Genomic DNA, 14,111 nt, shown 5'->3' with positions numbered 1-14,111 from the left:
TTAGGGATCTTAAACCCTATGGGAAGAATCTCTTTATTGTCTATAAATTCTGTAGGTTTTTGGAATAATTTATATGGAGCCATATCCAAATTTCTCTAGAAAGCTACCGGTTTCATCTCTCTAAGATTCTGTAGAACTTTCCCACAGGGCTGCTCGTGAATGGCCAGAGCCTTGTTTTCTCTGGGACTATTTGTATTACAAAAATCCCTCTCAATATACAGAGGGACTTACTGAGACTAGACCCCCGTTGTGCTAGGTGCTGCACAGATGCATAATAAAAGTGTCAAAGAGCTTACAATCTAAATAGAGGAGACCGCGAACGGGGAAACAGAGGCACTGGGAGGTGAAGTGAGTTGGCTGGGATCACCCAGCAGGTCGGTGGCAGAGCCAGGAATAAAACCCAGGTCTCTGGAGTCCCACTCCAGTGCCCTGTCAGACAATGCTGCCGGTCAATGCAGCATGTGTGTGTACATGCACACACAGTACAAATTTAGTATCCCCTCGTTCAGTGATTTGCCTTTGTTACCTTTGGCAAAACTCAGCCTAAGCTTGATCAAAAATGTCATGTACAAGTCTGTCATTTATGTCAAATGTTCACTGTCTTGAGGTTTGGTTTTTTTTTTTTTTAAACCCTGCTGCTTCTGCTGACAAGAATGAGGTAGTTCTGCACAAACAAGCTGTAGACGTCCAGCAAATTCAGAATTAAGACTAACGCAAGAAGAAACCCAAATGGAAATGCACCGTGCAGGCCTCCAGTCCACCTGAACTCTGCTCCTCTAGTGAGGCACTGAAGGCAAAACAAACAATGAGACAGGTCCGTTGCAAACAGTGCGATCTCAGCAGCGACCACAAACACTTGAATGTCTGCTCTTAATCTCAGCAGTTGAGCAAACACCAGTCTTTGGTGCACTGGGAGTCTGTGGGTTGAAAGGCGCTATGTGCTCAGCGGTTGCATTCTACCCCAATATTGGTTTTGTGCCATTGTGTTAAAAAGGAAGTAAAATGGACATACTCCTGGTTTACAGGGATGGGGGGGCAGTAAATGGAAAAAACAGTCCGGCTTTCTTTTTCTTTTCTATTCTATTCTGCTTATGGGTACAAAAATAATAAGGCCAAATGTTTGAAAGGACTGCCTCCCTTGGCCGTGCCATGTGTGTCGGTAATGTTTGCACTTGCCTTTTTCCATCTGCATTCACAAGCGAATTGCAGGTACGGCTCAGGTAGTTAGAGATCCAAGTACTCTGGTTTGCATCTGAGAGGTAATTTTGCTCATTCAGTGTATCTGTACCAAATAGGGTGGGGAGACCTCCGATTGAAAGTTTACCTGCTGATCTAAGACGCCCATTTCTTTTTCTTTTTTCGCTTTTTGGAAATAACAAAGTAAAACAGTGAAAACAAGAGTCCTGGTAGTGTGACAATACAATGAATGGAGGGTCCAAATCTGAATAGTTAACCACCAAGCTGTGTTGCTAGTAATTTTAATTTTACTAGAATTATGATCCGTCATTGAATACTCTATTATTTACATCTCTTAGTAGATGAGGAAATGTCAGTTTCTTTTGTTTAACATGGCAAGCACATATGTGTAAAATACCCTGTCTAATACTTTTCAGCACTAGATCTCAAAGCACTTCACAAAGGAGGTTAGAATCATTATCCCCATTTTAGGATGGGGAAACAGGCATAGAGAGGAAAAGTGCCTTACCCGAGGTCACCTACCAGTCCAGCAACAGAGCTGGGAACAGAACGCAGGTCTCCTGAGTTCCAGTCCAGTGCTCTGTCCACTTAGCCACACTGCTTCTCTTTAATCGCAGTCTGTTTCTTTGAGATGGTGACCTACTGTAATCTTCTCAGGTTAGCAGCAGTCTCATTTCTCTAGCATCCCTGGGAGATGCAGGCACGGAATAACTGATAAGGAGTTGGATCATTACTCTGTTCTTTCTATTTTGCATTTACCAAGAAATTAAGTTACTTGTAGTTCTTCATGCCTGGTTATTCAACATTGGGAGAGCCATTTATATTATGGTAACTGTTCGAGGCCCCATGTGTTAAGCATGTGCGTGCGCGCGCACACACACACACAGTAAGAGACAATCCCTGCCCTGAAGATCTTGCAGTCTAACCATGTGACACACAAACAGTGGGAGGAGAAACAAAGGCACAGAGGCAAAGTGATGTGCCCAAGGTCACCCAGCAGGACAGTGACAGAGCCTAGGACTCCTGCCTCCCAGTTCAGTGCCCTGTCCACTAGACCATGCTGCATCCCTATTTTCAGCATGCGCTGTTTAATATACAGTAGTGGGTACTAGTCTGCAATTGATCTGATCTCACCCTTCCCCCTTAAGGAGGCACTGAGTGTGAGATGCCATTTCTGTTTTCACTTTCTCAGAGTCTAAAACGCCCGATTAAAACTGTGCAGTTGCTGCCTAAAAAGAAATGTGCCACAAGGCAGGTTTGCTTTGCAGGATTAAAAGCAAATAAATATTTATACAATATGCAAATCAGACTCGATAAGATATGCATATCATTGAGAATTTGAAGCGGTTTAGTTTTTTGGCCAAGATTAGGGCGTGTTTGTATCAGTCCATTATATAGTTTTCAAGTAACGTTTTGCTCCCAAAACAAAACCTAATCCGTTATTTGCTTCTTGAACTGCTCTGGTTTTAGGTTTCATGATTTACATACTCCCCCATATCTTGGAACAGTGACCTAGATGGATTGATTGGATGGAAAAAAGAAGCCACAGAGGGAGTAACACAGACTGCATTTCTTATGCAAATGTGACACTGTTGCAGCTCCTAATATTCAGAGTGTTTACACTGAAGTGCAGCAGGCCTAGTGGTCAGGCTGCAGCCGAACAGTCTCTCCAAGCCTTGAGGTGGCGCTTTTGGGCAGTCTGGGGGCCTGGCAGCCAAACCACTGTGCGTTCCAGCAGGCCTGAGTACCCTTGGCTCTCTCAGGCAGCAAGGGGGAAGAGGGAAGGATAGCAGGACCTAGGCCCTCCCTCTCTCCCCTGGGGCCCTGGGCAGGACCTGGTGGAGAGACAAGGCGTGGCTCAGTCCCTTTTGGCTGCTTCTCCAGGTCCGCCTCCCCTGGGGTTCTTCCTGCCTTGCCTTTGGGGCATGGCCCCAGCTACTGGGGGGGGGGGGGGGGGGGCGGAGGGAGAGAACACTTCCCAGCTCATGCTCAGTCCAGTTGCCCTCTCCTTAATCAAGGGATCCCAGTCGAGTCTTACTCGCATTCCCTGTATTTCGCCTGTGCAGTGTTTCTACCTTGGCGGCTGCAGTCTGTCTGTCTGCTTGAACACCATGCATCCTCTGCCAGACTGCCAGAGCTCTCTTCTAAACAGGTCCTCCACAGGGAGCATCCCGGCAGCTGCTGAGGGATGTAGGGCCTTCCTGGCCCAACAGTGTTCCACCACTCCTTGTACCTCAGTGTGGGGTCTGCAAACCCCATCACACACGCTCCGAGCTAAGTATATGCTTGAGAGCGCTGTTGGATCGGAGTGCTCAGCGCCTTGCAAGACTGAACCTGTACCAAGATCCCCAGTGGACTGCATGGAAACTTGAGCTCTTCCTCCTCTCCTGGTTCTAGGGTGCTCGGCTTGGCTTTGGGGCGAGTTGTTGTAGACCTTTATTGTCTGCGTCTGGGGCGTAGCCCTAGCCAAGCATGTTGCTTTTAAATGTGTCCTTTGCATTATGATTATGCTGGTGGCCATGCGTGTGGGAGTCACGGAGCTGTTTGGCTTTGTTTAATTGCTTTGGAAATCTTTGGGTAGAGGACTTCATGTGGGCTCGAAACAGTCACGGTTCAGTTCAATGACTAGTACTTACTATAACATAGTGATGTCCCAGAATCACACATCTACTGTGCTGAGACCAGACAAATGTTAGAGAGATGATTAAACCATAGTAAAAACATTAAGTCGTGGTTTCTTTTTGTTTAGAGACCTCGTTATGCAGCTCTAATTTACCTGGAAAGCACTTGATGATTGATTTGATTTATTTATTTATTTATATTGCAGTAGTGCCCAGGAACTCCTGTCATGGACCAGGACCGTATTATGCTAGGTGCTGTACAAACAGACCAAAAAGATTATCCCTGCCCTTAAGAGTTTGCGGTAAGTGCTGTCCTGAGTAGGGATGCTCTCCTGAACTGGGGCCTACGCTGCGACACTAATGGTGCTATTCAGAAAAATCCCTAAGAGGGATGACTAAATGGAAATGCATCACGGTAATGAGTGCAGTGTTGCCAACATTGTATTTCAAAAATAAGGGACTCTTTTCTTAGCACCCCTATCCTATCCCACCTCCCAGTATTATTATTTATTAAGTAGTACTCACCTACGTTTGCTGTGATATTTCTTGCTACTTTTTGCATCACTCAGCAACTCTTGATCTTGTTGTACAGAGATGAAGTACGGGACAGCCCCTTTTCTATTTAAATAAGGGACAGCCCTTGTAATAGGGAATTGTTGGCAGCCCTAGCTGAGTGGATATAATTATCTAAGGACCAGACTGTACCACCCATACTTGTACCCTATTTTCCTATTGATTTCAGTATGGCCCACGACCAATGAGAATTAGGGGGTAAAAAGTCTGGCCTTAATTTGGGACCCGATTCTGCTATCCACGTTGACTTTGCCTGAATAAAGATTGCAGGATCGAGCCTTAAAGAATTAAATAAGACTAGATGAAGAGAGAAATACTTAAAGAATACTGTCCTACATCACACCCAATGCAGTGCAGTGGCTGAGAACTGCATTGAGAGGGATATCAGCATGGAAAAGAAAGAGAGATGATGAGACGGAAGAATGCAGGAAGGATGCTCAGGGGGCAACAGCTGCAGAGAAAAAGGGACTTGTGCCAGTTGTATGAATGGACGGAGCAGGGCCTGGGAAAGGGGTGCAGAGAGAGAGGGTCTGTATTACTTTTCTGTATACAGTTGAGAATTGTTTTCAGGGCCTCTCCAGTCCCCTGACACTTCTCCAGTAACATACAAGCAAATTACATCTTTTTTTTTTTTTTTCTTTGCAAATGTAAAGTTTTAAGTCTTTTAAACTAAACTCTGTCCTGACAAAACTAGAGATGTGATGCAGGTAGGGGCTGGTTGGGAGGGAAGGCCCCCCGCTTCAGTCTTTGCTTTTGAAGCAGTCTTGATTTTTTTGAAAGGAGGGACAGTTGTACCGGGGTGCTCAGTACATGGAATTAGAGGTGCATGCATAGCAGAGAAGAGGAATGAAGGGCTGGGGAATGGAATCAGTGATTTGTTTGGGTTTTTTCCCCCAAAGGGAAGATGTACGTATTTGTATTCACCGGTGAAGGAAATTCTCCTTTCCATGCACTTGCCGCACTAAATCTATCCATCCATCCTAGCAGTGTTCAGCTGGAGTATTGGCAAAGGGGAATCTGGGCATCTTCTCTAGGAAATTTATAAAAACAAAAAAACTCATGCCACCTGGTGCAATGCAAAGGCATAGGTTTGCGCCTCAGAAAACATCTTTATGAGCTGGGGATGACTCTGGAGTCTCCAGAGAGTGGCTGAATTCCTTTAGGGGCAGCGAATCCCCCCCCCCCCCCCCACTCCTCAGATCAATTTGAACGGGATAAACAGAATTTTCAATCCAGGAGACCGTTGCTTCTGCCCCCCTGTTCCGCACACCCCCAGGGAACGGGGTATGTAGCCTCGCTTCAGTTAGAGCCGGTCAGAAAATGAACATTTCATAGAATCACAGAACTGGAGGGCTGGAAGACCTCCATGTCCTCTAATCCAGCCCCCCCCCCCCATGCTGATTCCAGGTTTCATTCTACCTAGACCATCCCTGACTGGGTTTATCTAACTTGCTCTTAAACCTTCAATGACTGGGATTCCAGAACCTCCTCAGGTAACCTATTCCAGTGCTTAATTATCCTTATGGTTAGAACGTTTTTCCGAATATCTAACCTGAATCTCCCTTGCTGCAAATGAAGTCGATTATTTCTTGTCCTACCCTTGGTGGTCATGGAGAACAATTCATCACCGTCCTCTTAACAGTTTTTTCAAATTTGTAAAAGGTTGTTATAATGACCTTCCTCAGCCTTCTCTTCTGTAGACTAAACATGCCCAATTCTTTCAACCTTTCCTCCGAAGTGGTTTTCCAAACCTCTTATCATTTCTGTTGCTCTCCTCCAGACGCTCTCATCCAATGAAAGAACACACAAGGTAACATGTGACAACACTGTCCAACCACAGCGCACGGGGCATTGAAACCATTTTTCCACATCAAGTTGAAACGAAATGAAAATCAAAACTAAATCAAATGCTCGGTTTCATTTTCAATTGCTCTTCCGCTTCTAACCATTCTTGTTTGAGATTTTTGTTGTTGTTGAAATTGACACATTGCCATGAAATATTTGTATTTTGACAAAACAGCATTTTTCAACCGGAAACTGTTCCATTGAAAATATTATGCTTGGCCTTTAGCTCTCTGATATTGCCTAATATAGAATAGTAGAGTATAATGGTGTGCTTTGGACCAGACTGTTCTAGGTTTTACAGTCCTGGGGACTGCTGTGAGCAACAATAATAATACATGATTATATAGCATTTTTCCTCAGTAGATCTCAAAGCACTTTATAAATGAGGTCAGTATCATCTCCATTTTACAGCCAGGGAAACTGAGGCACTGAGCAGGAACAAAAAAGGTCAGTGGTGGAGCTAGGCATAGAACCAAGGTTTTCTGAGTCCCAGCCTGGTGCTTGATCCACTAGGTCACGATGCCTCCTGGGGGCGTGGAGGGAGAAGTGGGGTGGGCTGGTCTCAGTCTTCGCTGCTCCCCTTGCAGGCTGTTTCAAGCTCCAAGCAGAGAGGATCTGCAGCAGGCTGGGTGCATAACTGAGCATTGTGCATCCTCTTCTCTTGCTAAAGCTGTGTGGGTGAGTGAGAGGGAGGGGCAGCAGGCCTGACAAGGTGCCAGTCTTGAGTGGGGTGGGGAAGGGGGACAGAGAAGGGAAAGAGGCAAGCGGAGTCAGCCAGATGAGGAGAGGTTGTGTTGGGGGAAGAGGTGGGTGCTAGAAAGCTGATGGGGGTCACAGAGCCAAACCCCACGCGTAGGAGAGCCCATTTCACCCTGGCATCTTCTCTGCATTTGCTAATGTAAGAATGCTTCCTGTGAGGGGAGAGGGAAGTGGTGTCCTTAAGAATGCTTCCTCCCACGCCATGAGAGCTTTAATCTAGCTCGCATGAGTAACAATAGCCGTGTAGACATGGTAGCACAGGCAACTTGCATACATACCCGGGTCTCTGGAGGACTCGCACTCGGGTGGCGAGCCCATGCTGAAGCCCATGCCACCACATGTGTACTGCTATTGTTACTCACGCTGGCTAGATGAAAGCTCGCAGGGGTATGCCTACCAGTGCTGCAAACACACTTCCCTTGCAGTGTAGACCTGGCCTGAGAGACAAGACTCCTGGGTTCTGTTCCCATTTCTGACACCGAGTTACTGTGGGGCAAGTCACTGAATTACTCTGTGCGTTGGTTTCCCCTTCTGTAAAACGAGGCTAGTCCTACCATACCCGCTGGCACAGGGTTTGGGAGGTTCAATCCATTAGTATCTGTAGAGCGAGGCCTGAGAGATCCTGGGCTGGAAGGTGCTGTGCAAGGTAAGTGCTAAGCCGTAGCATCAGTTCATAACAAAATAATGAAATAATAAAACTCCACTGCTGGACAACAACGTACAATGTCAGGCAGTGTCCGAGCTAGTGCTTCTTTGAAACACCTCTATGCTCTGACTAGCAACAATGTTTTCCCCCCCTCTGCCAGTCCCTATAGCTACTGTATTATGATTTCCCAGTAACATTGAGATCTGATACAGCTTCTTCATTCGTAATGCTAGTCACGCTGCAGCATGCAAAATACCTTTCCCTTTTTCTCTGCTAATAGCTTTTGATTGAGTTTTGGATGCAGTTTATAAACCAGTTACTGGTGGGGGGGTTTTCTGCCAATTTTACCAAGAAACCTATTTTAAACTGTGTCCAGCGCAGCTGTCTGATGTCATTTCAGGGTGCAAAAGGATGAGGGCGGAACATGCCAGGCTCTGTAGCCTTGGGACACCTGGAAATCGACTTGCTTTGATGATTTGGATCAGGCACAAAAGCATTTCTGCTCACCAGACTTGTTTTTAGCGAGCTGATATTACAGATGTAGCCATCCTTTGTGTGGCTTTTTTTTTGGGGGGGGGGGGGGGGGGGGTGATGGATGCATCTCTTTTCCTTTCATCTGGGTGAAAAAGCTTTGTCTGTAATTGTCAGTGTGAGTTCTCCATGCCTAAGGAACAGATTCTTAAGTTATGTGAAGCATGAGTAATTATTTATCTGTAGGGCTCCTGAACACAAGAGACATAGACCCCCTTTTAATTTAAAGAAGTGTGTGTGTGTAATAGAAAATTGCAGTTAGGATCTCCCTAACTGCACAGAAAACAACAAGCTTTTTATGTTGGCTCTTCTGGTACTAGAAAAGCAGGCTAGAATAAAGATTTACAGTGTTTGGGAGATTAAAGGCCCTTGTTACATTGTTCAAATACCACGAGATTAGTTTCCAAGGAGACAGATACCAGTTGTCATAGGCACCAGGGGGCCAGGAATTAGGATTGCGATTTTTTTATCCTGATCACGCAAACAGTAGCTGAACGCTGTTAAAACTCTGGCTTTAAATAACATGAGTGTTAGCTTACATACCAAGAAACCAGACTCTGGAAACTTTTTTTTTTTTCTTTTTTCCCCACCCCCCTGGTTTCTTTTTGATGAATCTTGGCTTGAACTCTGCTCCACAAATGTAGTAAATCAACATTTTAAAAATAAAAATAGCCCCCTTTCCCCATGCCACTGAGAGTGTTAATTTCCCGTTTCGGTCCCTGTTGCCAGAAGAGTCACTCACCTTGCTTTCTCCGTGAGGCTTCCCTTTCCCTCCTGCCTTGGTAAATTAAGAAATACAGCTCCATTTCAGAGCTAAAACACTCCTGATCCCCCTGACCCGCTTGCCCTTGCTCTGTGAACATGAAGTTACATAAATAGGAGAGAGGTCACCCCTGGGGCATTTTCATTTTGCCCATCAATATGGGGGATGTGGGCTGGCAAAGAACTTGAGTTTCAAAACTGCACCCCACCTCGGAGCCATTAGCCGGTGTCTGGCTGTAGCACAGCAGAGAGCGGAGGCTTTTATTTTTGAAGCCCTGCAAAGCCCTTTGACTGATACAGACGCTTGATACATTTTAATGTGAGACTTTATCCCAAAGGGGAAATAAACTAGAACAAGACTTGTCAATCTCGTCTCTGACCTCCCATGTAGGCAGGAACTATCTAGGAGCTCCTTCCTATTCAGAAATATGAGAAGGGCAGAGGGGTGCTCATCTCCAGTTTGAGAACCCCTGAACCAGAAGCATTTGGTCCCAATCCCATAAGGTGCTGGACAACACCTCAACCCTGACTTGAGTGGGAGTTGAAGGCATTCCATTTTGCAAGCAGTTTCCAGCAGGATCAACCCTGGTCTTATTTACCACCAATTTTTGTGTAACAGTTGGTGGAAAAATAAGGGCTGTTGTTGGCCCTGGTAAAATATGGCGCCTGTGAGTGTATTACTTAGGGGAGAAATTGTTATTTCCAAGTGTAGTAGCAGGGTCTTTGTACTCCTTTTAAAAACATTATATTACAAACTGTACGTGAGGGATATGATTTGCTGCATCACTAATACAGTAGCACATTTCTCTGTAACCCACAGCACAATGGATCAAATTCTGCTTTCATTTACACCGATGTTAATCCGTGTCATTTAGCTGAAGCCAGTGGGGTATTCGGGGATAACGCACATGCAGAATTTGGCACTATATTTCTCAAAAAAATCTTTGTTTGAAAATTCCTCTTTCGGGAACACATGGCTAACAAAAGCTTATCCCGGATGCCATACAATGAGCTGTTTGATCTGTCTGTGTTTCTGTTGCTGGTCTGTCTAGTTGTGCCTACGCAAAACTGAAATACCTACCAGTGTTGGTACCCCTGAAAGAGTCCTGTGACTTCTGAAGGTAACTTTTTTTTCCTCTTTTTCATGGTAGGTAGTTAATCATCTCTTGAGATAGCTAGTGATAAACATTCCTGGTTCGTGATCAGAATGGTACAGGGAAAGGCAGCAAACCACAGGGAGATGGGATTAGTCACTTAACACACGCTACTAATTTTAGTCTTCTGGACCCTTGGGTTCTGAGAAGAGCGATTTGAGTCCTTTCATCGCTCCCTACTGCCAGAACTATTTTTTTTTTTATTGCTCCCATTGTGGAGGGGACTGTAATACTGGACTTTGGTATTGCTGGCAATCTCTGTTACTAGGAAATGTGAAATGCCGTATTGTTTCCACTCCTCTGGGAATGACAGAAGAAACGTATCCTCATTCGTATGATTAAATCGTATGGTTTATAGATTCATTTTCCCCCTCCCTGGGGTGCATATAGGGTGGGTTAGAAGCGTAGGTGTCTGAAGAGGGAGCTTCACCACTATTGAACTTCAAGGTCTGTGTTTATGATCTGAAACCGCCAAGTCGCCAAAGGGAGGCAAAACTCTGGGGATTTTTTCCTTTGAAATAAAAGGCTTGTGTGAATTCCCCGGGTCTGCCAAAAATAGAACCAGAACTCTCCTGCTGCAGAGCATCTGCCTTTGGATTTTGATGAGGTGGTGGAGCTGTGGGGTGAGAGAAGCCCCAAAGAACCTCTTGAGCAGCAGGTCTCGCAGGTGGAATGAATCACATCACCTCCTTTGGTGAGAGCTGCAGTAGGGAAGGAGGCCAGGCACTTGCATAAAGAGTGGAGAGATCTTGGAATGAAAGTTGACTCATGAGAGCCAGCCCTGTCTGTCTGTCTCTGAGGCTTAGTTGAGGCAGAATGATCCATTGTAAGACACCGAGTCCTTCTCAACCCTGATAGTTCCTCAGGGCTCCAGCTGGTGAGCTGAAGGGGTATTCTCCCCCCACTTCCCTCCGGCCAGGTGAAACGCCAGCAGGATTTGTGTTTGGTACAAAACTCTTGTCTCTATTAAACCTTATTACAATCCAGATCGTGGGGGAGGCAAGGGTTGTGCGTGCAATACTAAGGAGGAGCAATCGTACCACTGGCTCAGAGGTGGCACCCTGTCAATAGGCGGTTTCTGGGCAGGATATTGGCCAAAGCTCACCCCTATACTGGGATACAGGAATGTACTTGCAGCGCTTTACAGCAGGATTATACGTACAGATATAAAAGGGCTTTTCTCTGCTGAGATTGCCATTCTGCTGTTTATGTTGGCCATGTGATCCCGTGGATAGTGGCAGGCCTGGGAACTGGAAGACCTGGTTTCTGTTCCTTGCTCTGCTGCGGACCTGCTGTGTGTGACCTCGGGCAAGACACTTCACTTCTCTTTCTCTTTGAACCCTATTTATCTAGATTGTAAAGTTTCTGGGGGCAGGAAGTGTCACTGACTGTATATATACACAGGACCTAGCTCAGTGACCATGCAAATAATAAGTCTCTTGTTTCCTTCTCAGACATATAAAAGGTAAGTATTTCTGAACTGGAGCTACAGAGAGCCTCCTGTTCTGGCCACCGGGGTGAGTCAGAAGAATGGCTCTACTTCTTCCTTCAGCATCCTGTAGTCCAACACCTGGTGACACACAACTTTAAACATTACAGTATCCCTGTGTGTGTTGTGAAGGAGGGTGACGATGACATCAGTATGTATTGATTTAACACACACAACTGATTGGCCTGTTTAATTTCATTTAATGTTTTAGTCCTTGAGACTAAGTTCAAATATTGTAAGTTCAAATGTAAGATTGTAAATGCATTTGATTTTTATCTGTCATGACGGGACTCCCTTAGAAGCCAGTCAGCCTCTGCTAGCTGTGGTAGTTGGTGGTATTAATAAAGGTAGCACCTAGCAGGGCCCAGTTGTGCCAGCTCTCTGCAGGCACATAATAAGACAGTCCCTGCCTCAAGAGACAACACAGACAAACAGGATGAGAGAGGCGACGTGACATGCCCAAGGTCACCCAGCCAATCAGTGGCAGAGCCAGGACTAGAACCTAGGTTTCCTAACTCCCAGTCCAGTGCAATATCTTGGGAGCCATGTTGTGTCTCACTGTGGATTGATGGGAAGTGCTCCCTTCTCTCCCAGATTCTACTCCCTGGGGAAGGCAGGGGCCATTAGGACTCCAGGCTGGGTCTCCCGCATGGTGTTACGCCTCACTGCTGCGAAGCTGCCATAAAGATCCACTCCTGTCATTTTAAATAGGGTATTGGTTTTGAAGCAAACTCTTAAAAACAATTGCACCATAATTCAGAATGGTTTAAAAAAAAAATAAAGTAAAAATGTTTGTTTCTTCCCGTGAGCAGTCATTATTTTAATTTTACATTTTCTACTGGCGATGTAGCAGGAAAACGGTGTAGTAGTGGGCGAATGCAGCACCTGCTATGTTTTGTGCGATTGTAATAACTCTGGGCGAAGGGTTATAATCTTCTGTGTAACATGCAACCCAAATGGCCTGCAAACCGTTATAGTAGCTCCAGATAACCATCTTTTTAAACCCTCCCTCATTACATACATAAATAGGGGCCCAATTTTCAAACAAATCCCAGCCAACAAGAAAGCTCGGCTCCCATTTCTAGGCACCAAAATAAATGGCTGGATTTTCAACTTTTTCTTTTTCTTTTTTTGAACCTGGCCATAAGGGCCTCAATGGGAGCTGCTGGGTGCTGCGTATTTTTGAAATCTGCCCCTTATATAGGTGCTTAAAATGGAAGCTGAAGTATTTTTGAAAACCTGGCCCCAGTTGTGGCTGCTGAGCAGTTGAAAATCAGACCGTGAGCTCTTTGGAAAATCTGGCACTTAGACCCTGATTACTTGCAATTGAGTCTAGCGACCTGGCTATCCTGCTGTTGTGTCCTGACCCGGTTACAACACTGAAAGCTGGTAGTGTAGATGGTTATAATTTCAAGCTGTTCGCAGACTCAAGCAGACAAAACCGCATTGGTATATGGTCACTTGACGTTTTGAAGGTTTTTTTTTTCCTGAAACCAGAGGGATAAAGTCTCTGCCTTTTTCAAAATGAAGGTTTATAGTCTGGAGTACAAGAGATGGTCACCCAGGAAAAGTGATGACTCGCTGAGCTGCGAGCTGTAGTGGATCTTCTGTTACGCGTTACACGTTTATTACAAAAAGCATGTTTTTGTGGGTGAATAAACACCGCCCATTTGCGCTTCATTAAAAAGCAGGGTTTTCTTGCGATAGGCATTTCCATGTATTCCCCCAGGTTAGTTCTTTCCCCAACCCCATGCAATTATCTTTCAATTTACCTTAACAAATATTCCTTATTTTTTAGAAGTACAATCTATAAACCAGCAGATTCTTATTCATACACAAATGAAAGATCAGTTCGCAAGTAGCACAGCAAAGCACTTAAGCATGTGCTTAACTTGAAGTATGTGAGGATGGGAGGTTAGCCATGTGCTTAAGTGCTTTGATGGATTGGACAATTATTCCATTGATGACAACAGGGAATCTACGGGGTTCTGTCCCCTCCAAACAAAATGAGGCCTCACTCATGCTAGAGGATTGAATAGAGCAGGGGTCGGCAACCTTTCAGAAGTGGTGTGTCGAGTCTTCATTTATTCACTCTAATTTAAGGTTTCATGTGCCAGTAATACATTTTAACCGTTTTAGAAGGTCTCTTTCTAGAAGTCTATAATCTATAACTAAACTATTGTATGTAAAGTAAATAAGGTTTCAAAATGTTTAAGAAGCTTCATTTAAAATTAAATTAAAATGCAGAGCCCCCTGGACCGATGGCCAGGACCCAGGCAGTGTGAGTGCCACTGAAAATCAGCTCACGTGCTGCCTTCGGCATGTGTGCCATAGGTTGCCTATCCCTGGAATAGAGGGTCTGGGCTAATGCTGATGGTCAGATTTTACAGTGTGAGGGTTAAGAGTGTTTTGCCTTGATGTCTAGGGTTACCATTCGTCCGGATTTACCCGGACATGTCCTCCTTTTGTGTGCTAAAAATAGCGTCCGGGGGGAATTTGTAAAGCACTCACAATGTCCGGGATTTCCCCCTCCC

At 45.2% G+C, this 14,111-nt stretch overlaps 1 protein-coding gene across 5 annotated transcripts in view; it reads left to right on the top strand.

Moving 5' to 3' along the window:
- The window catches only part of GTF2IRD1 (GTF2I repeat domain containing 1), a 170,939-nt gene that overhangs the window by 24,230 nt on the left and 132,598 nt on the right, over positions 1 to 14,111 (top strand). Inside the window, exon 2 of one of the 5 annotated variants that reach the window (XM_034752962.1) lies at positions 4,025 to 4,120. The exons of the other annotated variants lie outside the window; for them this stretch is intronic. The gene's annotated coding sequence lies outside the window, so the exon portion shown is untranslated. The remainder of the gene's footprint in view (positions 1 to 4,024; positions 4,121 to 14,111) is intronic. 5 annotated transcript variants of the gene reach the window in all.

The sequence above is a fragment of the Trachemys scripta genome, chromosome 18 (genome assembly GCF_013100865.1).
Source record: "Trachemys scripta elegans isolate TJP31775 chromosome 18, CAS_Tse_1.0, whole genome shotgun sequence".
Classification (NCBI taxonomy): Eukaryota; Metazoa; Chordata; order Testudines; family Emydidae; genus Trachemys; species Trachemys scripta.
The sequence above is the reverse complement of the archived record's forward strand: the minus strand, read 5'-3'. Positions and strand labels throughout refer to the sequence as shown.